Source organism: Lissotriton helveticus, chromosome 4_1 (assembly GCF_964261635.1).
Source record: "Lissotriton helveticus chromosome 4_1, aLisHel1.1, whole genome shotgun sequence".
Classification (NCBI taxonomy): domain Eukaryota; kingdom Metazoa; phylum Chordata; class Amphibia; order Caudata; family Salamandridae; genus Lissotriton; species Lissotriton helveticus.
The window spans coordinates 1,139,619,921-1,139,647,713 of record NC_136063.1 but is presented as its reverse complement, the minus strand read 5'-3'; the positions used below and the strand labels follow the sequence as shown (position 1 = coordinate 1,139,647,713).

Genomic DNA, 27,793 nt, shown 5'->3' with positions numbered 1-27,793 from the left:
TCTAGCATATTTGATGCAGTTAGGTCCTGGTGTCAATCAGGTGGCCTGATAGTTATGTCATGGTAGAATCCTTATCCCACACATGGGTTTCACTCTTTTACCACATCAAGCAATAACTGCTCCCTGAGTTCGTCATCAAAGCAGATTGAGGTCTCTACCCTTCTATTCCTTACTATGGACTTTGAAAGATGCGTGAGATGTGGTTGCTCTCTTGTCATCTAAAGTTGGTCCTCAATGGGTTCTTCAGCCGAGAAAGAACCAGCAGGCCAGTGAAAGGCATCTTTCACTTGGGATGTTCCAAATGGGATACCAGAGAGTGGCAGTTCTAGGGATCACAGTGCTTACCTATTGCTAAAGAACAAGAATGTCACGTCAAAAAGGAGTAGTGTGCACAAAGAGCAGGACTTTTCTAGCTGGTTTCAGCACTTGATCGATTATGTGGCCAATGGAGGAGAGTGTGTAGAAAGTTGAGAAGCAGTTACTGGTAGCTAACAAACAAAATATCAAGGATGGGTAGTGAAGGTTTATCGACCGCACCTCTATTTGGCAAGTGCTAATATCTGTGTAAAGAGATTCTTGAATAAATGTTTATAGTGTGGTGCTACATGGTACTAATGCATCATACTACAGAAAATGCACATAACAGATTGGTTAAACTCCTCTGTGCTTAACTGAGAAAATCATGTACCAAAGCATTCATTCAACAGTCTACGTATGGTGTTTCCACCCTGTATGTATGGCGATCATAAAAAAAAAGTAAAGATGTTTCAATGCTGCTTGTATTGAATCCAAAGAACAGCTGACATGTGTTTCGTCAGACATGTGACTTCTTCAAGGCTAATAGTTCGTCAAGTAGTCCTGATCCTATAGGGCAACAACTGTAATTCAAGATGTATGATAAAATACAAATCACCGTAAGGTTGTATATCCAATTTTCATAAATGTGTCTAAATGTCCTAAAAGTTGTATCCTTAGTATCGGGAATCAAGTTCCAGATGGTCAAAACGACCACTGAGAGCCTTATCAATAGTGAGTAATGTCCAATATAGCTTTCTGCTCTCTCAACTGAGAATCTTCTGTAGCCCAAAACAGAAATCCTGAAAAGTCTATCGATCAACAAGAACAGTGTCCCTGGGAAAGTACAATTTCATCCTCCCGTCGTCAATTTGTATCAACTTAAAAACTGAGGAGAGCTATGATAAGCCCCCTGTACTGCGTCCTGAAAAAGTCTTAGGATACCGCAAGTCTCAGAAAGAGTTTTGAGACACAGCACATCATACATACAACATTGCAATATGGCTCACTGAACTCACAAGCAAACAATATGTGGACTCAATAGCATTCGCTGAACCAACAACTGAACATAATGTAGATATCACAAAATGATCCATTGAATCTACCATTAAACATGATGTCGACACCACATGTCACTGAAATCACAATCCTTTATAGCGTGCATGGGTCTCCGAGGCTGCAACATGTAGACCTGTTTTTCGTCTGACACGTGCTGTTATAAATTTATACTGCAGGTGCACTGTTTTTAATCCTGGCACTGAGAACGAGTTAATAAAGTCAGCTTTGTCGCTTTCGTTAGCTAGTTTCAACTACCCACACAGTTTGTATTTTTCTTGCGCTGTGCCCCGACCCAACCAGTTATCTTTCTTCTCATCTGCAGGATTTAGTATATTCTAACAGAGTAGGAATAAAACACCCCTGAGCTCCTTCCTCTCAGAGAGGGAGTCACAGCGGGACTAGGCGTTCCCTTCAAGAGGAGAATCCCAGATGATGAAGCATGCCACCTATGGTGGGTGAGGGATTTTGCCTAAAAGGGATTCCTCCACAAGCTTCTTGAAATAATCTCTAGTGTCTCTTCCCTGTTTGTCTTGGCATTCCAGACCCAAGGAAGTGGAAGGTATGCCTTGCTCCTTGAAGCCTAGTGCATATTCAGAGAGGGAAGGAGGTTCCCTAGCTTTGCAGGAGGAAAGACTTTCCAGGAGCAGAAGCCAGCTTTGTTCCCAGTATGAGAAGCACCCAGAAGTCACTGACTGCCATTGGGAGCTAAGCTGCAGCTAACCCGTGTCATCAAGGGTCTCCTCGTCGCCCACCATATTCCCTGCAGAAGACCGCTTACAAAAGTCAAGCCAAGAGCTCCTCCCTTTCCGCCTGGCACTCCTGTTGCACCTGAAGTCAGAGATGCCATTGAGAGCAGCCGACTAAGGACCACCCACCATAACCATCTTACACTCTTGGCCTCTCTTGTAAAGTGTTCTGATATCCTTCGGGATCTAGTTCGCGCTATATAAAACTTTATAAATAAATAAATAAATCTATGTGTGAGCAAGTGAGCAGAAAATGGGGCCTCACATGAGAGAATAAAGGAAATGGGTAAACCATTTTCAGCAATCGGAACAGTGACAGCTGTCTGAATGGTCCCTTTACATTAGGTACGTCTCTTGACCAGAACTGCAAACTGCTCCGAGTAAGTGGAGACGTAGGGCCAGATTTACTAAGACCTTGCATTTCCCTTGCATCACGGAAGTCGGTGCAAGGGAATGTAAGGGGTTAAGTGAGATTTACTAAGCCATGCAATTCCACCTTGCATGGGTCTGCATGGCTAGGTAAATCCAGAGGGATGCAAGGCAGCAGAAATTGTTGCCTTGCATTACTCTGTGTTGGGAAAGTGCTCCAGAGGGTGGAGTGTGGGCGTTCCCAGACATCCACCCATCGATTCTGATGCAATCCTAAATATACTAAGGTCAGTAAATCTGGGATTGTGTCAAAATGGTATGGTTTCCCCAACAGATTTTTTTTATTTATCCTCGTTATTTCCTCTTTCTATGTGTGCTTCATTCTGCGGCACACATATGTTGTTTCGCTCGACGCCAGCACACGAAGAGAGCAGGAATGCATCAGATCTTATTAGATGTGGTGCATTCATGTACTCTCTCTGTCACACAGTGCAGCACAGCAATTTGTTGTGCTGTGTTGCGTGACAATTTCATAAATCTGGTTCTTAGTGAACTGCACCTGTGCCTGGTCTGTGCATATGATAAGACTGAAAGTGCTAAAGGCACTATAGCAAGTGCCGTAGTGAGTAATTTCACTGGGCGTTGCAGTTGCAATTTCAACCTTACATCTTAGCACCAATTGCATTGTTTCATATTACATTTTGGAGTGGTAATAAAGTACTTTTTATTAAAACGTGCACTGGGTTAGCAAAATGATTGTGTTTGCTGGTTGGCTGTTGAGTTCTGAGATCTTTCCCCACAGACTACCTCCCTGAGAAGACTTTCACTGCTTTACCTCGCTACCCTGAAAGTTATGTGTGAAATGGTGTTCTTGGCCCAGTTTACATAGGCAAAATATGATGGAGCCCAGGACAACACTGCAAATAATCTCGACCACCATTATTTGTGCAAATAAATAGCATTTTGCCGTAAATATCTCCTGTTGATCGCTGTTTATTTTAGAAAAAATAACAAGTATAAAAAGACAGTTCTCTCTTTGGTTGTTTAAATTACAGCTGTAATTATATATTCTGTCGTTCTCCCTGGCTACTGGCTCTAGCAGCAGGCGTTATAATGTCACAGCTTGTGGCAAATTGGTTCTGCCTATTTAGTCCATTAGGATGTTTCTCAATTGACTACCCAGTTTTTGGACTGTTACTGTGAGTCTCACTACCTAAATCTCATTTACAGTAAATACATGGTAATTAGAATGAGTGTGTTAACTAACTGTGTCCACCTGTTGTGTAACTAGGGTAAGAGAAACTAAAGAGGATCTAGGATGGTTCGCACGTGTGCAGGCTGCGCATGTGAGATTTCCGATGAGTGCAGCTGGTATTTGCGTACTGGTATCCTATCACGCAAGAGACTATGCAAGGATTGTTGCTGACCAGGGTTAGGCATTATAACAATATGAGAGGTGTTATACATTGTAGGCAAAGTCTGCCATAAAGTACAATTTCTGTCTACTTAGGCCTACACGGTTCAGGAAGGTGCCATATTCGGGTAAAACCTGCACACCAAGTTTGAATTTGCAGTCCCCAAAAACCCACATCCACATGATATGGGACTTCAATATTTCTCAGGTTCAGCTCATAATCAGATTCCAGGCAAATTACTGCGCTCCCCAGCAGCGGGTCAAAGGCCACACCATACAAAAGGGCATTCAACAGTGATTGACCCAGTTTCTTGAAGAGGAAAGGGGTGGGGAGGAAATCTGCATTTTATAATTCGCTTGTCACAGTGTTCCTGGGACAGCCCAGACCCACTGAAACAAACGTGAGAGCCCAGACCTCTGGAGCCAACACAGGAGGGATTTGCCTTAGTTGTTTGGTGAGAAGGGATCAGGTGGTTGTGCCAGTTAGGGGCGGAACTGAAGCTCTCAGACTCGCTCTTACCAAATACAACTTGAAGTCTCCATCTTGGATTGTCCCGGAATGCTATGCATGAGGTTTGCGAGTGGGGTGGTGGGATGATGTGGCGTCATAGGATTGGCAAGTGATGCCTGGACCCTAAAGTTTTCCACCCCCACTTAAAAACTCTATGCATGAAGAAGAGACAGATGAGAAGACTTTGTACCAGGGAACAATAGCGGCGAAAGGATACCATGCTTCAAAGATGGCATATGGAACTTTGACTCCAGCAGACCTCCAGGACTACGATGGGTCTCTCCAGGGCGATGGCACCCTTATGTCCTCAGAGGAACAGTTGGGGGAATGGACCTGCTGGGGACCTGGATAGGTCCCCTAGGACTTCAAAGGACTGGCCCTGAACTCCACTGCTCCCCCCTCCCCCCCCACCCCGGGTGACCTTCAAGAGGCCAAGGAGGCTGTGGGGTCTAAGAAGTGCAGTAAGGAGGGTGTTTTGCCAATTGGTCATAGAAGGGCTACAAAGATTCTCCCAAAGCAGGAGAATGCCACGAAGAACCCAGAATAGGACAGGTCTGGTGCAGGGAGGAGTAAAAACCCAGATCCACGTGCAAAACACCCAGTGGAGAGGCCAGGAGGTTGAAGAAAATGTTCCAGGTGGCTAGGGCTGGCCACCATGAGCAAAATAAGTGAAAGATGAGCTAGGCTATTTAAAGTTTAAGAGAAATGGGCGCATAGTGCTCTGAGTTATTTCATTAAAATCCCCCAGGGGAGAGGCAAACCCCCAGGAGTCAACAAAACCCCATTTGTATTGACTGAATGCGGATAGGGACTGCATGGAATCCCCTCTCCTGTGGCTCTTTTGCCCACGGGTACCCTATTCCTTTGGGCTGGGTACAAAATCAGATGTTCTGGTGACCTCCTCCCCCATTCCCCCAGGCACCATAAAGGAGAAGGTGAACCGCCGACTAGGCCCCTTGCTGCCCCTGTGTCTGTATCTGGGAGGGCACAGGGCCAGCTTCCAGCCTCCCTACCCGCGCTTCTCGCAGAAAGAGGACTAAGCATGACTTTGCAAGTTTGTTGGGGCTGCAGGAGTGCAGCAGCCCCTCAGAAGTATATGATTAAATGTCACCACAAATCTCCGGGGGCAAGCCTTACCATTGATTTTAGGCTCTCTCAGAGCTGGAGCTTTTGCTACCCTTGTGGTAGGTCCTACAGCAGCATTTTGAGGCCTGTAGCATATCAAGAAATATTGTGGCGCACATGTTTTTGAAATCAACATGCTTTATTGACAATGAATATTTATCATTATAATGAACGCCATTGATCATTAATACTGGTTTACTGATTTTAATGGTTTTATAAGGTTCACACATGACATATGGCTGATTGTGTTAAGGTGATGACACCCTAAGAAAGAAAAATTCTCACGGGGTAACCCAGTATCCCTTCAGAACCTGGGCAATACAACAATAGTTACAACAATGGTTCCGTCGGGTGTAAACACAATTGCTTTAAATCATGTAATTATCTTTAACTGAAGTATGAGCATAACATTCCTACTTATTATGCTAATCCATATAAGTGCAAAAACCAAATACTGTAAGGGGTCAGTACAATATTTAATTATTAAATTATTTTCATTCATTATTTTCTTTGTTCTCATCAACTGACACATTTCGATATATATTAAAATTTACAAAATAAGGCGCAACAATTCAATTTAGTAAACAAAGTGACATAGTGTGAAATAAATGTGACACAGTGACAAGTGATCTATATACACGTGCGTGAAAGGATATTAAGGGGAAGAGAAAGAATCAGAAAGGCCGGTTCTTATTTTACTGAAACTCAAAACCAACAAGCTATATTGAATAGATGTGGTCTGTTGGACATGGTTGGCCGGTCTTTTGTGAGAATCTGTCGACGTTTCGACCCTGGGACACCTTATTTGTGGGTCTCTAGCGGGTCTTCTTCAGGACGGGGGTAGGTGAGGATAATTGCGCCAGATCTTCATGAATCAGACATCCCGATGTTCTATTCGGTCAGGGGTCTCGTTTTCAATTGAATGAAGACGCCGGACCAGCTATCCCACAGCAGCTCAAGAACTGTCTGTGTGTGGGGAAGCTGTCTCAGCCTGGGCTGACACATACGATAGTGGGTGTATCTGAAGCCCTTTGTGCCCTATGGGCGTTGCGTGTCTGCCTTGTATACAGTCTTAATAGGATACAGGGCAGGGCCGGACTGGGAATCAAAACCGGCCCTGGCAAAGTGCTCGGCCGCCCCCCTCCCCACTCGGGGGGAGGGGGGGTGAAGATGCCGCCGCGCTCTTTGCCGGGGCCGGTTTTTGGACGATTTTGGTACAGGGCCGATGCTGCATAAACGGCCCTGTAACAAAATCGGCCCGAGGGGCCCAAAACCGGCCCCCACCCGTGCGGCGCACCGGGGGATTCCCCGGTGCCCGCTATGGTCAGTCTGGCCCTGATCCAGGGGGTATACCACATACCACATACATAGCCCTGTATACACTGTAAATAGGGCAGACTGGTAGGCAGGGATGAGAACTGGGTGGCAGCGGCCGTGGCCGGGTCAAACAACAGGCACTGCAGTACTATATCATTAGCCGAACTGTTGCTGATATCAGATTGGCCTCATTCTTACAAAGTAAGGCGCTCTGTTTGAAATGACTCCCCTCGGAGTACTTCATTTACAGATAACATTTTCCTATACAACGCTGTAGAAACACATTTATCAGTCATTTTGCGAAGTATAAGGATTTTTAGATATCTTTTTCCTGTATTTATTTATGAGTGTTGTGCTATAGGAGCATTTCCAACTGGTCTCTTTTCGTGAAGAGTACATTGAAGATGTGTTGTGTCGGAAGCTGCCGCGCGACCTGTGTCGGGGTCCATCCTTCACCTGCTCTCTTCTCAAACATTGCCTTGCCTCCTGTCCTATGTTTATGATGACAAATATAGGTGCACAAGTGCAGACCGGGTCCTTGCTTCTTACACAAATGGACTTGCTGGCAGACTCCTGAATGGCCGCCATTAGGACTGCAGTACTGTGCTTAATATGAGCCAGTGAAAAATGGGTCGCTTGGGTTTTAGCACTAAGCAGCAAATCCAGGGCCAAATGGATTTAGCTGAGATGTTCAGCTTTATTCGGAGCTTTTAGTTAATTAAGAAAAAAAAGATGTGTGTTGTGAGCAGAGGGGGTGTAGGCTGGACTCCTGCCAGGTGGCACATCCTGCTGCACTTCCCAGTGATTGATGAGTACTCCACAGGACCAAAAAACGAGCTGGGAGAAGGAGCCTTTAATTAAAAATGTCAGTGGTAAAACCAGGACGTGTGGATGATATACTGCAGAAATGTTATGGTTCAGGCAGCACTGCCTTGCTGTTCACAATCTTGCTACAGACACCTCCAGCTGTCTGTCACAGACAGCTGTGACTAAAATACTCCACGCAGTCAACAACTGCACATGATTAGATGGCGTTCTCATCAATCTCAGTTGCCTTCTTTTGATTGGTGGCTATCCTTGCTCTTTTGTATTTGTCCGTCCCATGGAGCATAGCTTTTTACCCTTGCTTTTCATTGGCTAGGGTATGATCTTCCACTGTTGTTGTTATGGTTCTATTTTGTGTGTGTGTTTTTTTAAAATTAAATTACTTGTTTACCACTCCACAGCAGTACATGTCTTTGTTTTTAGGGTACATGTGCTCTTTATGGTATTCTACTTGAGACACCCTCCCACCATCCATCCCAAAGCCCTTTGTGACACACATGATTCTGGATGGCAGCTTTGTTGATGTCCTATTTGTCCTCAAAGGCACATCTCCAAATGCAGCCTTGATGATGCAATTAGCGATCGTTAGTGGTAGCCGCTATGCTGGCAAAGTTAAAAGCATTTAAACTGCACCAGAATTGACAAAGTAAATAGTGGTGTCTGGTCATGTTAAAAGTTTAGAAAATAAAGAAAAAAGAACATTTTGATTTCTATACTTTCAAGATGACAAGGCAATGCATATTGTGTCACGCAAGGGGCAGCAACGTTTAAAGTATAGAAAGCAATGTTATCATTGCTTTCTGTATTTTCAACATGACCCTCTGATGCACTGGCAGGGCTGATTGTGTCGGTAGTTGAATGTTAGCAAGCCAGACTGACAGGATTAGCTAATGCTTGTTTTTATTCCCTTGCATTCATGTTTAATTAAAAAATAACAGATGGAGGGCCTAATTCACAAAGGTAAACTTGTACTTTTTTGTATTCACAAACTGCAAACAAGTTTGTGACTGTGAAGATTCCGCAATCAGGGCATAAAACTCCACACATGAAAAGATAGGCCAGGTCTATCTTTTTATGTGCAGAATTCCCCGCTAAACTTACTATAAACTTGCAGTTTGTGAATACAAAAATGAAAACGCAAAAGTACACATAAGTGTAAGTTTAACTTTCTGAATAATGCCCTCCAGCTTTTATTCTTTTAATTAAATATGTAAAAAGGAACACTTTTGTGTTTAAGTTTACGTTGATTATTTACTGTAATAGAAATGCTTGGAAATCGCTTACTTTCAGTTGTTGCCAGAGTTCCTCTCATGAGAAATAGCTGCTCACTGTATCAGATGTTTTTTTTCTGATCCAGGGTATTCATTTTAATACTTCCATTCTGTAAGCCTAGCAATAGACTACACGTCAAAAGAATCGCCTTTGTAGAAACACTAAGTTACATTTGAATAGTCTCTTTGAAATCCAATGCAATTCTCATTGGCCGTCTTAGAAAGAGATTCCCTATAAAGTGCCCTGCAAGAAGTTAAAAAAAAACGAATTTTACTCCAAATAAGTGACACTTGGAAGATCTACAGTGACCACTTTAGCAATTATTTCTAAAACTTTAAAATCTTTTCTGAAGGATGACAGGTTGAGTGCGTGAAGATCAATATTCTGAGCAGATTAAAGTAAGTGCGCCAAGCACCATGCTAAGCAGTTTTGTATTGTTTACAAATATTTAAAAAATAAACTACGTGTACTATCACTAACTGCCCACCTCCTAAGACTGGCTTGTGATATTTATTCTCTGCAGGGAAAATACCATTACGGTCAATGCATGGTTCTGCACAATAGCAGTGTAACATTGACCCTTCCTATTGTTAGAGGAGTGTCCTCTCATGAATTGCAAAAATGGACGTGTTTCTTTTCCAATCTTTAAAAAAAATCTTTTATTGGATTTTTCAACATTACACCATACATTGGCTGACATGCCCATCAATACTTTCTCCCTTCTGGAACGTCTCTCCAATTATAATATATCCTACCCTCTCCAGAGGTGGTGGTATAGTTATCCTTGTGTCCCCCAACAAGCAACTAACCCAAAAAGTGAAAACAACCCCAACTCTAACTTCTCTCAGACAGTCAGTGTGTGTTGCAATATGTTGCTATACAGGGCTTGGGTGGCTACCCCGGTACACCTATTTCCAGCTGACGATTGAGACAGACTGTAATGCAGAGTATGTCGGGTATATTGTATGTATGCATTCATCAGGTCTAGGCCCCAACGTATAAACCCTGGTGCTGTCACCTCCTGTCGTCTGGGCTTTGTCACATTCGTCTTGGATTCCCCGGGACCGAGCACCCCGCCACCATCACCCTACAACAATGACAGAGACCCCACCCCTTTTTTTGCTGAATATCTACGTGATACTTGCTTTACCCCTAGAGATTACCACAACTTTGATTCCAGTGCCATCACAACTGTGTTGAAGTACATAAAAAAATGGTGAATCCTGTTAGACCTTTCAGTCTGAGTAGTCATCCCACTGACTTTCTTTGCCTTCCTCCTCCACTTTTCTGTCCTAAGTTTTGCTGGTGTTTGGACTCTGAGCACCTAATCACTGCTAACCAGCGCTAAAGTGCATAGGTGCTCTCCTCTAAACATAATAATAATTGGCTTATCCCCAGTTGGCTTATTTAATGTACTCATAAGCCCCTAGTAAAGTGGTGATTCCATTGTCTTTTTGCTCACTGTGCCACTTCAGACAGGAACTGGCATTATACAAATCTTTCTTGGTCCTGCTCAAAAAGTAGCTGTCCACTGGGACTGCCAGGAAAAGTTACCTCTGAAAGGGAACAAAAACTACAACAGACTAATTTCTGCCTTCTTGGGTATCGTCGAATGAGATAAAGCTTTCTTGCAACTGCCCAGTAAACACGGGACCCATGGCACAGATAAATGGGGTAGGCAATTGAGTTGATTGAGGCATGGCAATAGCCATTGGTATTTCACTGGGGCTGGAAAAGACCGAAGGATTGGATTCTATAGCTATGGAATCCGCTTTGCTTCTAGTCATAGTAGGAGCACTGAGAGACCTTGGCCATGAGGTATGGGACAAGGCCAGGTGCAAATTAAGAAACAACTGCTACGCCATGTGAACTCCACCTGCAAGAATGGTAACGGGTAGTGCCTTCTATAAGCAATTGGCTGTGACCAAGAGGGAGGAATCAAAATACAGTCGGAGCAAAGTGATGCTGCAAATGAGGGATGAGATAGTGATGTGGCAGACACTTCCCGATGGTTGCACCGGCATGTAAACGTGGGCACCAGTGGATCTAAGACAGTGGAAAGTGGAGATTGTGTGTGAGGCCATAGTCTGGGAAAGTAAGTAAAGGTGAAAACCCAGAGATTGAGCGCAGGGATGGGGAGAGAGGGCTTTAGAAGCTACCGGGAGGAGGGGTGACTTTTTAAAGAACAGGGGTAGATGACGTAGAATAAACAATGATATAAGTTTAATACTTAGGGTTATATTTAGTAAAGATTGCTCTGGACATGCATGGTTTTGCACAGGTTTACGCTGCTCCCGCAGGCTTTTATAATTGTAAGTAAATCAAAGCAATACTTTGCATCAGTTTCGGACATTTAGAGGCAGAATTATCACGTAGCACACTGCAGCAGGCGCAAATGCTGCGCTGCGCTACATGAAAAGGAGAGAGGAGGAGAGCTCCCGCTTAACCAAAATAAGGCACTCTCCTCTCCTTTTACTAGCGCCGGCACTGAAATCAGCTGCCGTGTGGCACGGAGACACCTTTGCGCCATGGTGCAAGGGTGTCTCCATGAGTCTAGCAAAGGTTTCGTACTGGAAGGAACCCTTCCAGTATCTATAGTATGCACATACTCACTCTAACCATTATCCCACTTTGTACATGTGCTGTAAAGTGCAGCACACATGCAAAGTCAGACAAGGAAGAAGAAATTAAAGCATTTCTCCTTCCTTGTGCCTACTTGAAAAGGGCACCATTTTCTCACGCTAAACCCAATCTACTTTGTTTAGTAAATTGGGTTTAGCGTGAGATACCTTGGCTGGTTGCATGGGAACGCCCATGCTCCACCCTTGGTATGCCCCCATGGCGCAAAACTTTGCTGTTATTTCCAGCGCAAAACAAGTTTAGCACTGGAAAGTAAATAGTGACAAAAAGATTTTGTGCCGATTTGTGTCACAAACATGGTGCAAAATCTTAGCAAATCTCCCCCTTTGTGTCACTTTGCACCAAGCGCACACAATTTATTAAAACAAAAAAACTTTTGGGGTGTACTGCAGGGGGCCTAAGGACATGTCACTGTACGCTTTACCCTGCGCCATTCTTGAAGTGACCCTTGACAACTTTAAGGTGTGTTCCTGTTGGCTCCGTCAGCCTTTCCATCCCTGTTGTGGAGCACATGGCACGTCCACACTGCGACCCTGGGCATAGCTACCTCCTGTTTATTGTACTCTGAATGTCAGCAAGAATCCTGCAGCAGACAAGGCTTTCGCACCGCTCAAGCAGGCATTTCTGCTCTCTATATTTAGGCAATAATGACATTCTCTGGCCATCTCTGGCCTGGCAAGAGATCTGAGGGTCCCGGCGAGAGGCTGAGGAATCTGAACCCACTGGGACAATGGCGAAACAGGAAATGCCCGACCTGTGGGGCTTTGCTGCTATTATGACCTGCCAAGGTATGAAAGAAGAGCTGGAGAAAAGCCCTGCAGAGTATTAACTCACTTTGGCAGAAAGAGGGCAGGTTGCTAGGGGAGCCAGGCATTTCCTGGACGACGCTGGACGCTGACATTGGCAAAGAGAAGGAATGCACGGGCAGCCCTCGCTCTGGGGCTGAATTATAAGGCTGCTTAGGTGTACAGCTGGGACCTGCGTGTCGCTTCGGGATTAGCCTCATTCTCCCCTGTGACCTAAATTCGGTTTAGAGGGGCTATTTTACTGTTCCTGCTTTGTAGCATGAGTCTTCCATCACAACCAATCCCCATTCGACCTCCTGGAAACTTTTCTATTTCATTGTAACATTTATTTTATTCCCGGGAGGATCAAAACCGCTTTAAGGTTCGGTGCAATCGTCTTTAGTTTGTTGCCAACCAGATTTTACTACACCCTGTGTACCCAACGGGCTGCAAAGCGGCCTTACCTGCACTTCAGTGTTTAATTTGTGCCAGGGGTTGCCACTGGCGTAACGAAAAGTGAGGGGGCCTCCCTGCACTGTACTTAAGGGAGCCCCCTCTGGGCTCAATCAGGAGCTCTCATGGCCAGAGTTCAGTGCCGAGGGGGCCCCTTGGAGCTAGGGGTCCCCCGCACCGCGTGGGCTGCGGGGGCCTGAGTTACGCCCCTGGGGGTTGCGGATGAAGATCATCTTTGACGACCAGGTTTAATTTTTCCCGTGAATCTTTGACCCAGTGCCAGAGACAGCAATGTAGAAGAGGAAGAATGAAAGAGGAGGAGGAAGATAGGAAACGACTTACAAAGGGGGAATGTAGCAATTAAGAAATAACCTGCAAGAGTGAGATAAAGAAACTGGAAGTGTAGGATCGTGGAAGAAAAAGCCATGAGTGGGAAAGGATAGATAGCCTTTGATTTAGCAGCTCTGGCATTCTCCTGCACCAGCGTCTGGCTCCTAAGAAATGCATCTGTGCCCGAACGAATTTGTTTAAAAATAAAACACTGCTGTGCCACCTTTCAGTCACCCTGCCCACCCCTCACATTGAATTTGTGGGAGAGGTGGATACAGAGGAATGTGGTGATTGACTTGTCAGTAACACCTCATGACACCATCACAAACACGGTGTCCAGGATTTCTGCCACGTTAGTGCCATAGTGACCCCTCTGTCAAACTCTAAATATGGCCATACGTATTTTCAAAGGTTTATATAATCAAGATAGGCTCAGCCCTTTATGCATCATACGACAGCAGTATCATACAACTATTTATTTATCAAGTTTACATTTTGCACAATTTTCTCTTCAATGCATGCAAAGGGATCTTGTGCAAATTTACTCAACAGTTCAGAGCTCTCCTAAACAGTGATAAGTAATAGCTGAAATGCACCTGCTGTGAAATCAGTCATACACTTTGCCTATGGAGCCACATAGCATTAAAGGAAAATACCAAGCAGGTTTGATACCACAATATCGATCTGTAGCAAAGCATCAACTTACATATTATAGTCTAGGTAAGTAGATAGGGAGTTAGAATAGTAAATCTAGAGGCCCTTGCCTATGGTTGTCTGGCGATGCTGTGCAAGTCGATACCTTGCAGTTAGTTGTATTGAAGGTCAGAATACCTTGGGCCTTATTTATGAAGGCCTTGCGCCACCGATGCGTCACTTTTAAAATGGGAAAAAGTGACGCACCGGTGGCGCAAGGCCTTCATAAATAAGGCCCCTTGTATTCAATATTTTGGCATATAGTTGGGCGCCTCTTCCCGATAGAATGAAAGACAACCATTGTGTCACTGTATGGCTTACTTTTATGCACGGATTTATTTCCCACTGCACCTTTAAGATAACAGAATTTGTTTTGCAATTTTATTTCACACACCACAGAGTTCTGAATTAACCTTCTTGAATAGGCAGTTGCAGCTGCACGTAGGCAAGAATAGATATGGCTGGGGTGCTAACGAAATACATCCTACCTCTAAATTCTTCCTGCTCTGAAGAGTCTTCATTCCATTGGGATCTGAATCCAGGTGGGCATTGCACAATGGATTAGTGTGCTAGAAGTAAAGAGGCAGACAATTGCAATGAATTTGAACTTTGCATCACTAATTTGGATCTTCACAACTCGCCCAAAGTTACCACTGTTCTAGAATGTTACCATTTTGGTATGAGGCAACAACAATATGTGAAGAGCTTGGAAGATTTTATTACTGCTTTAAGGAAGTTAGCAGCTTCCTGCATAATTGGTAAAATACTTGATGAGCGTGTAAGAGATCAATTTATGCCGAAATGCTGATTTGATCAAGTTAAGCAGGAGGTGTGGCACAGGGATGACTCCATGTTCAGCTAAGTCGTATCTATTTCAACACGCATCAAACATTCTGTAGCTTGTGTCGAGGAATTGACTAGTGATTGTGGAGCAACATCTAGGTCGGGTTAAAAGGGCATCACAGAGAGAAAGTGGGTCTGTGAATTCAAAATAGAAAGGTGTTTGCTGCAGTTGTGGCATTACAAGCCACATGGCCAGCTACAAAAATGTCCTGCTTTGAATATAGTGTGCATAATGTGTAACAAAAGGGGTAATTTAGCCACATGTTGCCCATCAGGTAAAAGCATTGCCATGGGCAACAAGGTAGTTTTTCAAGATGGAAACACTAGAGGAGATTGTATTTGGATAATTTCAAGGGAGGGTTTCCATCGGACACCCCAACTGTGCAGTCAAAATTGACTACTCACAAATTGAAGTGTTAGTTGATTCAACAGCATAATTGATATTAACCCCTTCCATGCTGCTATCGGCCATTGGCCGACGGCAATGCTACCTCGCTGGTGCTGCCGTCGGCCAATGGCCGACGCGGCCCCGCCCGTTTTGCAGAAGTGCCGCACTTCCGCAAAAACGCGGGCGCATGGGAGGGGTTAATTTCTGATGGAGTCTATAAACAAAGCTTCCTGGGAAAACTTCAGTTAACATACCTGACACAATACCTAGTGGTTAGGGGGTAAAACCATTGAGTTAAAACGCTATTCTGATGTAAAGATTGAATTTCAAAGAGAGAAGTCTACGGGAAAGGTATATGTTCCTGTAAAAGGGGAACACGTCCTTTGTTGGCCGCAGCAGAAAGATCTGGGTGTTGTATTGTAAATGATACATTGTACTGTATTGTACGCAAATCCTTCAGTCAGACTATGTGATTATGCCAAGTGCTTCTGTGGAATTAATGTTCAAAGTTTGAAAGTACCTGACTTAAACGTTAGTATCTCAGGAGACGGGGGAAAGTTTGCCTCAAAACTTCCAGAAATCTTCTCAGACGATTTGAGCTGTCTCTGAGTTTATGTGCATCTTATTAAATTGAAAGAGGAGTTGATTGCAGTTGCAAGTAAGGTGATACATATTCCTATGGCAACAGGGAGGTACTCAGATCCCGGATTAACAAATTATGTCAAAATTGCATCATTGAACCTGTAGAAGGGATGGATTGGATTGCCAGTGGTGGCAGTGTGCAAGCAATTAAGAGCAATTTGCTTATGCATACATCTCAAGGCTCTCAGTGAGACTGGAGTAGTGGATCACCTTCCACTTCCCTACATTTCAAGAATGGTCACTATGCTTGATAGTGCCAAGGTTTTTTCTAAACTTGATCTCACAGCAGCATATTGTTGGATCTAATTACATGATGAAATCAAAAGATCTTACTACATTTATCACTCTGTTTGGCACCTTTTGATATGTAAGGAGTCTTTTAGACTTGTATCTGCTGCTGCCGTCTTTCAAATGATGATGAGTGATAATCTTAGAGAAATGGAAGTTTTGAGGTTCTTTCAGGACAACATATTAATCTATGCTGAGTCCATAAAAGTTCATGATTACAGGGTTAGGGAAGGCTTAGAAAAGATTAAGGAAAAGAGGTTAACATCAAACCTTAGCAATTGCAGGTTTTGGAAGAGAAGAAATCGAGTATTTGGAGCACCTATTAAAAAAACATAAGCATACATGCCAACATTTTAGGACAGGGACGTGGGGGATTTAAAGTAAAAAATTAGGAGAATAAAAATCCCCCACTGACTTGTATTGTAGAAGACGCCTGAGTCGGGTCTATTGGCATTTATGCATAAGATAGGCCCTAAGAGCAAAATGGTCAGTGCCAAAGTAACATGGGAAATCCTGTAAAAAAGAGAAGATGATGCTATTTCTAGAAATGGTCTAATTTCATGCAAAGTTTAGTTTATCCCTATTTTGTCTTTGGGAAACTGCTAATTTGACAGTTTTACTCAAAAAGTGTAGAGAGTTTACCTGGTCCAAGAAATCTGAGAGTGAATTTCAGAGAATCAAAAAGGGGTTTGGCACTGCTTTTAACTTGAAACGTTTTAATCCTTGTTTGGACAGATGCTCGTGGAATACGTATGGGAGTCGTACTATTGAAGAAGAGCAAGGATGTCTCAGAATGATAGTGTACATTTCCAGTGCAGTGCTGCAGAATCTAACTATTCTGTTATTGAAAGGGAGGCATTAGGTGTGTATTGGGCCACTGAAAAGTTGAGGAATTTCGTTTGGGTAAGCATATTTTCAGTTTGGATTAACCACAATCCATAAAGAGAAGTCTTCATGAAAAAAGACCTGGATGCCATTTCCATGCACATCAGCAAATTGATTGTAGGTCTACAGGAGTTTAGGTTTGATGTTCAGCATATTCCTGGGATTAATAATCGTGCAGCAGATTGTCTGTTACGATTCATCTCACAGACAGTTAGTGTCGATGTAGAAGATGTTAAGCAGGATCTGAAGGTGTGGTGTATTACAGATGCAGTCATTTCAAAAGAAGATTGGGTAAAAGGTGTTAAGAGTGATAATGTGCTGCAATGAGCATGTGGCTCAATCTGTGTGTGTGGGGGGGTGACATGGAGAAAAGCATAATTTTGATTTGAAGACATTTTGGAGAGTCAAAGAATTAGCTGTCCATGGATGATGAAATGTTGAGGGAACACGCTTGGTTGTCAATAAGTAAAACAAAAGGGAGAATTTGGCTCAATCATTGGTGGCCTCGAATGGTCATCCAAGTTGAGTGGATGGTGAGAAATTGTGTTGACTGTGCAAATAGTGATCAGGTTCATAAAATAAGAACGCCTCCTATAGAGTGTACAACTTTGCCAAGGAAGCCATGGGAAAAAAAAATCTTTGGACATTGTTCGATCAATTCAGGGTGAAGGATCCAGTGTCAATCTTCTAATATTAAATGTCCAATTCTCATGATAGATAGACGTTAGCATCGTTGGAACCATGGAAACAAGGAGAAATACTTTTCTTCTCAGAAAGGTTTTTCAAAGGCAACAGTTTTCCACCTGCAGCCTTACAAACAATGGTTCACAGTTCGCTTCCAAAGAAATGGACAAATTCTTAAAGTGGAGATGCATATGTCACAATAAATGTGCTGTGTATCACCCGGAGCGAAATGTTACTGGTGAAAGTTTTAACAGTTCACTAAAGGAAGGCATACAACTAGAAAAGAGTACTAAGAGGAAATTGAAAGTTCTGGAAACGTTTTTGTTTGTGGGAATGCTAGGAAGTGGTGTGATTGATCACATCCGGTAAATTAAAAACCTCGGGGTAATAGATTTAGTTAGACTGTTTGTTTGCTAGATAAATACAGCAACAGTGTTCAGGACACTTGCAGATAGGCGCTATATATTAACTGTAAGGGGACCGCACACCCGCGGCAGTGATGACCACCTATATTGTTGGGATGATTGCAGGCTTTAGAAGCTATTTAGGGCATTCGACAGTGTGGCAGTGTCCTTCACAAGGGTGCCAGTGCTGGCATTCATTTGCATGGCCGAAGCTCTGTGTAACAATAGGGAATCCCTGAGATAAGCTCCGAGATTTAAGGGCGCTGAAAGCTTTCTTTAAATAGCTTCTGCAAATAAGGGTATGGGATGACAGGCTTCCCTCCTACCCCTTCTGAGAGCTTACTCTCCAGATCCATACGTGTGACAAATCTATTTTTAACTCCCGTGGAGACAAAGCACTTCTCCCAACAATTGTTTTACTGTGAATGCCGCGCCAGATACTTCCATTTCTAAATGGAGTCTGTGATATTGGGTTACAGCATGCACAGATGGAGGGGCTCTCAGTGGCTCAGCTGCACACAGGGCCCTGCCCGGATAAGCTTACCATCCCTGGTGGTTCTCTGCACACCCGCAGCCAGGACACCATCAAACTGTAGACTAAGAACTGCAAACAAGACAAGGCACAGAAGATCTGGAACAACATCCCACTATCCATGAGAACAGACCCAGCACTGCTCCAGTTTGGGAAAGAGATGAAGACCCATCTCTTTGAAGAACCCTACACACAATGTATTAACCACCCGTAAATTAACTCCATCTCTTTTCACTCTTTGACTTTATTCTTGTCTTTGACCATGTACAGCTCTCCGCTTCCTTATGGCAAGGTTCAAGCTATACAAATACTGTATACGTACAAACACACATTCATATTGCCCTTCCCGGAGTAGTCGGGTACCAATTCTGTAACACCACTCTCTAGAATATTGTGTTTTCCCCACTCATACACACTCCATTTTCCTTACAAAATATTATGAGCAGAGACATAAGAGACCACACTGTCAGATGAGTAATAGTGGTAGGTGTGATGGTAGGGATTCCATTTTGTTTCTTGCCTCCCCGTATTCCCTGGACAACACACCTAATGCTGTGTACACATCCAACCCCAAGTGGGGCGAGATGATTGTTTGTATGTGTTATTCTTATGTGAAGCATTGTGCAGAAATCACCACAGTAATACAGAGAACAGTCCAGAGAACTCAGGGTAGAGACAGCAACCAATATCAGGAAGGTCTGACTTAAGTACAAGAAGGTGTTATCACTCCCGGACTTTCAAAATAACCTTTCATTATGTAAATGTGTTCCTCTCCTTTTCATGGTAGGCAAATCTATCTAAAGTGGAGTCCTGAAAATCTGCATGGATCTGGCCCTCTTGTACCTAGGTTGGATATCCCTAGATTACGAACATTAACATTTGCAGCCAACAACGTAGAGCTTTTGTGTTCTGCTAAAGATATGTTAGTAGTAGGCCAGTGCTGTTTAAACCTTTTTTCTGCGCTTCCCCTTGAGAAAAATGTTTGTGCTGACCGTCCCCCTAAAAAATCCAGGAACAAACTTTTTTTTCTAATTAAAGGTCAAGATATGAAGCATTCTCCTTCTTGTCACACTCTTACAACTTTCTTTTTTACCCATCTCCAGACATCCCTTTCATAACCGATTGGGGCCAGTTCCATAGTTTTAAAATCGGTGTTCTATGGGAACTTGGATTCTCTGATATAAATGCATCACCAGTTTATTAATTTGTTTGCTTGCTTTTCGTAGGTCAGTGTGGATGTCTAGACTTTTCATTATGGCTAAAGAGGTTCAAGACACCAAACGTTTTAGTTATATCCATGTGCTAGAGCTAAACAGGGCGCAAATGCAATTTGTTCAATTTTACCTATAGCGTTTATCGGTAGTTAAGTGCAAATTGCAGTCGCTCTTAACTTGTACAGCTAGGTCCCACCAGATGTTACGTTTGGACTTCGCCTTGCAAAACCCAATGCTATGGATAATGATGCATGCAATTAAATTTTTCTAGCTTTAAATGCTTGTTTGAGATAGAATTAAGAATTGGTAAATATGGAAGAATTTTGATTCCTGAATTAAAGAGAAACATGAATCTAATTGAAAGTCTTCTCTGCTCCAAACATCTAGTACTGCAAACACTGTCTACAACTCAGCCAGAGCTGGATGTCCTAGTCCTACTTGAAGCTAAAACCCACAAAAAAACAGTCTTGCTATTCACCAGTAACTACATGAAACAACTAGTCCAAAGCAGACATGAAGCTGGAAGGACCTGAACCCCACCATTCACCCAACACTAAGTCACTTGGATTCATTCACAACACAAGCCCTACTCTCAAGTAACACACCACAGAGTAAACCAAGCTGTACTAGCTGTACAAGCTCTCTGTGCTAAGGAAATTGAAACAGCTCTTCGTCGACTTCAGAACTGCTGTTCAATGATCATACTCTGGCATCTGAAAGGTGGCAATGACCTGCTCAAATGCCTCCTAGACTACACACTGGCCACTTAAAGGACTTCCTACACTATACAGCATGCAACATTTGACCATATCACCCCCTTTCTAATAAAAATCCGCTAGCTCCCCTTGCAGCCCCACTCCATCATCCAAACCAGCTGCATCCTAGCTTGGCACGCCCGCCTATCTGATTAATTAGCTCACCATCCCTGGTGGCTCTTGGCACACCCACAACCTGAACACCAACAGACTGGAGACAAAGAAGTGCAAAAAAGAAGAAGAGGTTAGACAAACATCCTATTCCATCTATGAAGCCAGGATCCAGAATGACATTCCTGTGTCTATCGGGTCTACCTAAATCCTGTTCCAGTTTAGGAAAGAGCTGCAGACACAAACCTCACTAAATCATGATGCAGTAACATTCCTACTTCAACTCTAAGAACCCAGCTATGCCTCCAATTACTCATTGACTATACAGTAGTGGCTGGTGTCAGGGCACGCAGCGGGCGGACGGGAGGGACCACGTGGAAAACAAAACAATCAAAAAGAGCTTACCTGCCGCATCACGCAATTCTGCTCCTCTCTGGCTCCACTGCAGCACAGGCTCCAAGACTCTCCTACAGGCAATCCAGATGTTGCCCTCATGCTGCTGGCAGCATGAGAACAGAGCCAGGATTAGCCTGAGCGCCCTGGATTTATGCTCCCAGAGAGACTGGAAGCCTGTACCTTCTGTCCGCAACCCGGCAACGGAGCTCGGGTTGGAGACATCTCAGTGCACATATGAGTTTGGCCATCCTAAGCAGTGCCCACCACTCTCCCTCTGTGACTGCCCCCACAATGGCCCCACCCCCAAAAAGTCGGTCCTTAGAACTTGAATTTTTTTTATAATAAAACTGTTTCAGTATCATTTTATTTTTCAAGTTTTGAGGGAGTTGTCAGGGTGCTGACGACCCTCCGCCATAGCAGATGAGTCGCCCCTGTGACTATATCTTTTTTTGACCCTGCAAAGTGTTATGAAAGTGTATACAAGTGCTGAACAAATGGCACATAATATATTCATACAGAAATAAACCACATGGGTAATAAATATATAAATCCACTTGAATGTGCTTCAACTGTGTACTGAAAGCTTAAGGGCTGTGGGTTGGAAGGCAAGCAGATGTACAAACCTGTATTTGGTTTTGTCCTTGGCTAATATTTCCCTTATGCCACCTAGAAAAGTGAACCTTGCTGGGGAGTGATACAGATCTGTATTGGTTTAGGAAATGACTATATTAATAAACTTCAAAATAAGGAGAGATAGTTGACTGCCCAATGACAGAGCCTTCCCCAAAGGCAAAACCCGCTTGTGCATGGACTGCAAGAGAACAAAGGAGTGTTAATTAATCAGGTTGTTAAGAACATAAACACATGTTTTAATGTGAAATATAAATAATAAAATCTCTATTATTTTATTTAGATTAACACCCACAGAAATTTCAAATATGTGAAAAATTAAGAAGTCGTCTTGCCTTGCCTAGAGGACTCAATGTATACCCTTTGTTTTGCTTGTGACATCATATACTTCATTTCACATGATTTTAAAAGTTACATAAATCATGATACTTTCTATGAAAACAGAAATGTTCTAAATGAGTGCAGCACTCTTGCATGACAGTGCACAGTAGAAGTATGCTCTAATGCCATGCAACTGTGGGGCATATTTACAAGGACGTAGTTAAAATTATCTCCACTTTAGCGACAGGAAACTACCGCTAAAGCGGCGATAAATAATGGGCTTGATAATAGGCTCTTGAGAATTCCAATAGAAGCCCATGTTCTGGTGTAAACTTGGGCTTCTATTGGAATTCTCTGGAATTCTCAAGAGCCTATTATCAAGCCCATTATCGCTGCTTTAGCTGCAGTTTTCTGCCGCTAAAGCGGCGATAATTTTAACTCCGTCCTTGTAAATATGCCCCTCAATGCGCACACATCCGACCAAACCTATACACTTTTGGGGAAGGGATTAGATATTAATTGAGAAGCGATTCAAAGCAATGAAATTATGGCAAGAGAGGCTATGTAACTATGCGGGTTAATACACATATATGAAGGCGCAGCAGCAAACGATTTCCCTTTAAAATTAAGACTCTGTCCATCTCAAATATCCAGACACTATCTATGCTTCTATGACAACTTACATCAAGGTTTTCTGTATGGCAACAATAGCATACCTTAAATTACATTCAGGTGAGACCCTGGTTAGCACATTGACACACAAAGTTCCCAGATTGTTAAATACTTAAATACCTCGGAAGACATTATGACACATCAACCAAATACCGTATCGATAAATTTTGCACCTTAACTCACAATGTACAGACACCATCAAGTCTACAAGACCCTTCCTACGATCTATAGCAAATTATAAAAAAGTCAACTTATGCTAGTACGAGTATGCAAGCATTTGAAATATCAAACGCATCACAAATGTACACTCTCCCTGGTATACATGGAGCAATAATTGTTTCTGCTAGAAGTGAATACGAAGAATGTAGGTTGAATGCTAGAAAGGTTTTCCTTTAATCAACTGTAGATAGAAACATTTAGGCATAATCTTTGAGTTTGAAATTCTTAACTTTCAATATAGGTTGAAAAAGTTTGTAAAACAAGATGTTAATGTTGCTTTTTGATTTTTTGCAGCCTGTGCCTGTTCTTAACTTCAACCTTCGCCGTGCAACTACCTCAACGGGGCTGGTTTACTATTTTAACTGCATTCAATGCCAGTTTGAGCATTAGAGCCACATTGTGGTAATGGTAAGTTGTTGTAATGCTTACATTTCAAATACCAAACGTTTTTTCAAACAAAATATTTATTGCTAACATTATTCAAATGTTTTGCAAACTACTTTTTTTTTAACTAAATGCTTTTCAACCTAAATGTTTTGAACTTTTTATCCAAATGGTGAACACTTGTAGGAAAATGAAAGATTTTTCTATTTTATCTACTTGAAAGGCATTTGTATGTTGCCATTGTACGAATTGTGGAAATCCTTAAACTGTTAATCACATTCAATTTCCTTCTCCCTGGGTCTCGTAGCAGCCTTACAGATGCATATTTAAAATTAAAACATCCGTTTTTAAAGGTGCACCACCTCATTTAAAGCTGAAATGATTTAGGAGAATTTAATTCAAGAATACATCTCTCCCATTGACAATGGTTTCGGAGAAATAACTTGGTATAATGGATCTTGCCATTAGATAGTCCAAATCCAAATGGGAAAAGCTCCCCAGAAGTTATAAGGTAACTCTGACTATCATTTACACAACTCAGGCTTTTTCGAAAAATCGTTTGGATCCTGATCAAATTGTGCATCTTTCTGGCCTGATTTAGAGTTGGGCTGCAATTAAAAATCCTCTGATTTTTTTAGGGAATTCAATATGTGTATCCTCCGCTGGTGTTTGCAGTTGTATTCCAGTAATCTGAAGAGTTATCACTAAAGCAGAACCCTAAATCAAATAGACTCAAACCCAATTCCAAACATTAGAAGTGTAATGATTCTCTGTGTAATTACATTCTTGTATTTGTGAGATGTGCAACAATATCAAACTAATGCAGAGAAATAAGAATTAGGAAGGACATGGTAATAGGACTATGTGCTCCTCTAAATTAATGATTTTCATAACTTTTTCGTCCTCGGTTTAATTGGCATTTTGATGTAAATACAGAAATATGAGTAGAAAGGGACTCCATTATGATAGCAATTGCACAGTTGTTTCTGGGTACCTTGTATCAAATTACTTGCATGTCTATACATCAATACATGATGATCACTGCTAATAAACTCTCAGCCATTAAAGGACTGAATATATTATTGGCTTGCAAAAGGCTTGGTTGAGCACATTTGTCACGGGAGATGTAATTACTACTTCAAAATAAAATAATGAATTCACTATATTGCAATGCAGTTTTTTCTAAAAATAAAATAGGTATAGCATCCAGCATGATAAGTCAACCTTCAGAAATCTCTGGAACATTTCATCTAATCTGTAGAATAAATATCACACTATCATATCTCAATCAACGTAGATGTTTATTTTTTCTGAATTCTGGCAGTTCCAATTGAGTCACATGGATTTGGCTCTTAATTTAATTCTGGCTTACCTCACCTCCCATTAGTTCTATAATTCTGTGTGTATAAATTGGTAAGTCTGTTTGTTACAGGGAATGCTGTTATTTACTATTGATGTGAGTACAGAAAAAATTATGTTCTTGTTGTCTTGCTGCATTTTCCTGTGCAAACCGATGAAACGTACAAAAATTACATATCTTACCAAAGCATGATGAACCCTCATTTCTAAATACAACCTCAACCCAAACAGACAGCTGTAAAGGGTGATTCGGTAGTCAAGATGGAAATGTAAATAACAAAGGAACAAAAGATGGGTCCATCAAAGCAGGGGTCACGAAGAGCAGTCGGAACTTACTTCATGTTCAGGTTTTCAGCCATATTTTAAAATGTACAACATCTGATGTGGGAATCGTCCCCAAAATGTTAGTATTTTACCAAGCACAAATATAGCATATTGCAGCAGTTACCCACCCAAAATAAATTCCTGTCCTTGAGCAAACCGCTTTCACTCCCACAGAGCCTACCCACCTTTTCTTATTATTGTACAAATAAAAAATTCCATCTTGCCCTAAAGAAAAATATATGACTTCTCAACTTTTACCTAAATTAACTCAAAACGGATTATACTACAGGCCCGGGTTAAGTATATATGGGGTGACCCTGTATCCCTAAGAACCTGGGCAGTACGGCAAATAATAAACAATCGGTTCTTTCGGGTGCACTGAATTTATTCACTTATCTCGCATTATACACAATATACTAATTCATTGCAAAAATGAGTAAATCAAAACAGAATTACACAATCACGTAAAAGAAAGAGGAATCCAAACCATCTAAGATGTTTGCAAGATACTTTATAAATTGTATTAATTTAAAAGTACTTTCATTTTGAAGCTATAAAAGGCTGTCAATTTATACAGTGGTGCACAAGGTGAAAATATGTGACAATTGGTGCTCAGTGGGATTTTTGTGCCAATGTAAAATACAATATAAACAGTGTCAATTTCAGGTGGCAAGAGGGGTTAGGGAAGGGGGAAGCATGACCAATATTGCACAGTCACTCAGAGTATTCTGTATACCACAGTAGTCAGTTTTAAGTACAGAGTCTTTAGAAATATGGTCCACTGATATGTTGTGTCGACGTTTCAACCCTATTGTATCGCTCTTGAAGCATCTGCGAGGGTCTTCATCAGGACTGATTGAGGGGGGTAGAGGGGGTGTGTGGCAGCCTCCAAGTAGACCCAGTCGGGCTTTTCTTTGGAGTGCACTGTTAGCAGATAGTCAAACAGGGGATACACGGTTCCTTGTGTGTCAGGTTCTCGATCTTGTTCATGCAAAATCCCAATCTTAATTCGGGATTCTTTCAAGTTGCTTGCCGCATCGAGCGTTACTGCTGGGGATGCATCCAGTAGTGTCTTTGGAAGTGTTTATGTTTCCTTGTTCCGGTCCCAAAAGATCCGAGGAAACATTCGAACCGGCGGCGGCAAATGCTCTGTCCCTGATCGGCTTCTCAGCGTGACAACAAGCAAGATAACTGTATGTAGAACTCACTGGTTGCTCACGATAAGAATAATGACTTCTTGCTTTGTTTGCAGCATCATTTGCCAGTTTCCTAGTTTTCAAAGGCCTCTTTGTTTTCATTCTAGGCATAGGTAAAGCACATTAAAGATTCGACTTTAAAGATGCAGTTATTTGAGCGTTTTTCTCAAAACCAGCAAAAAGGAAATTTACAATAATGTCTATTGCTTTCAAAAAGCGCAATGAGGCTGAGGGAGCTCACAGCTTCATTAAGTGGGTGAAGTTCTTCCCCTGCTCCATAGTCTGTTCCTGTTTTTAGAGATTGGGCAATGGTTGCATGAGAGGTTTAGGGTATTCACGTTTCTGCCACGGAGGAGCTTATTCTCTAGTGTAGAAAAAGCAAAAGCAATACTTGAGGTGACGAATTGATATATGCCGCCTCTCTACAACATGCTGACTTGGGCACTATTGGAAACGTTTAAGCAGACATTGAAATGAGAACACAGTGTAAAGATTTAACAGTGTCTAATACCTTGGAAACCTGAAGTACTTCCATTTTAATTCTGCATCACTTACAGGGCTTAAGATCAGTGGCAGCTAGCTTGTACCAAGGGTTGTGTGGTACAAACAATAATTGACTTACTTTCGCAGCGTGACATCTTCCTCCCTCTGGTATCTTCAGACGCAGGAAACTGCACTACCCAATCCTGGCGCTTCTCTCACAGCATGAGAGCAGTGCCAGGATTGGACAGAGCAGGCTCTCTCAGCACTCCAGGCCTGTTCTTTCTCTAACCCAGCTGTCTAAGACATTGAGGTTAGAGAACTTTAAAATGTGCATGTCTAGCTGGCCATCCCAAGACAGCTGGCCAAAGAGACACGCACATTTTAAAGAGCACAGCTCCCTGCTGCTACCACTCGGCAGCGCTGGCTCACCCCGCTCCGTCCAGACCCTTTGTTCGGTACTGGTTGCTTAAAAATAAAATGTTAATAAATAAACTTTATTATCATTTTATTTTTCAGTTCTGGGGATTGTGGAGCAACGCTCCGCCTCTCACATGGAGGAGCCGCCACTGCTTATGATGAAGGTTTATGAGAACTTTCACATTCCAGATCATAAAAAGGAGAGTTTACACCCAATGTGGATTTGTGTTCGGGTCAGTTGCTCTTGGCTTTGAGAATAATTAAAGATATCAGTTATACCAGGTAACAATGTTATCTTAACTAAGTCAGACTGCCTACAATGATGCTTTAGAACTGACAGAATACTAGAGAATGGCACATTGGTCTACACAGTAGTATAATGGCTGTTTTGAAAATGACATTTCTCTAGTGTATCAAAGATAAATAATATAAAAAAGTTCCAGTATAGGGCCCCATCTCCACAATACAACCTCATACCTTACTGTATTGAGACTGCTATCTGTGCAGAGGACTAGGATCTTCCTACTACAAGAGAGTGACTGTGCCTCATCATGCTTTTTTTTGTTGGAATTCTTTTTATTTTATGCTTTATCAAAGATTACAAAGTCAATTAATTCTTCACCTAAATTGTGCATTCACCTGTTCCAAGTACTGGTAGCCAATCTCGGAATAAAGATGCACCAGATTTGAAGACTACACACCTAAAAGTACCTGAAGGCGTTCACAATAAAGGGATTCAATCTTCCCTAAGGCTGCAATTCTGTCATCTAATATAGATGTCAAGAACACACCAGTCAGGACGAACCACAATAA

General features: G+C 42.3%; 1 protein-coding gene across 4 annotated transcripts in view; it reads left to right on the top strand.

Moving 5' to 3' along the window:
- LOC144829031 (poly(rC)-binding protein 3-like) overlaps window positions 1-27,793 on the top strand; it is a 335,139-nt gene that overhangs the window by 3,408 nt on the left and 303,938 nt on the right. For all 4 annotated transcript variants that reach the window (XM_078687748.1, XM_078687747.1, XM_078687746.1 and 1 more), the window contains exon 2: window positions 23,112-23,225. The gene's annotated coding sequence lies outside the window, so the exon portion shown is untranslated. The remainder of the gene's footprint in view (window positions 1-23,111; window positions 23,226-27,793) is intronic.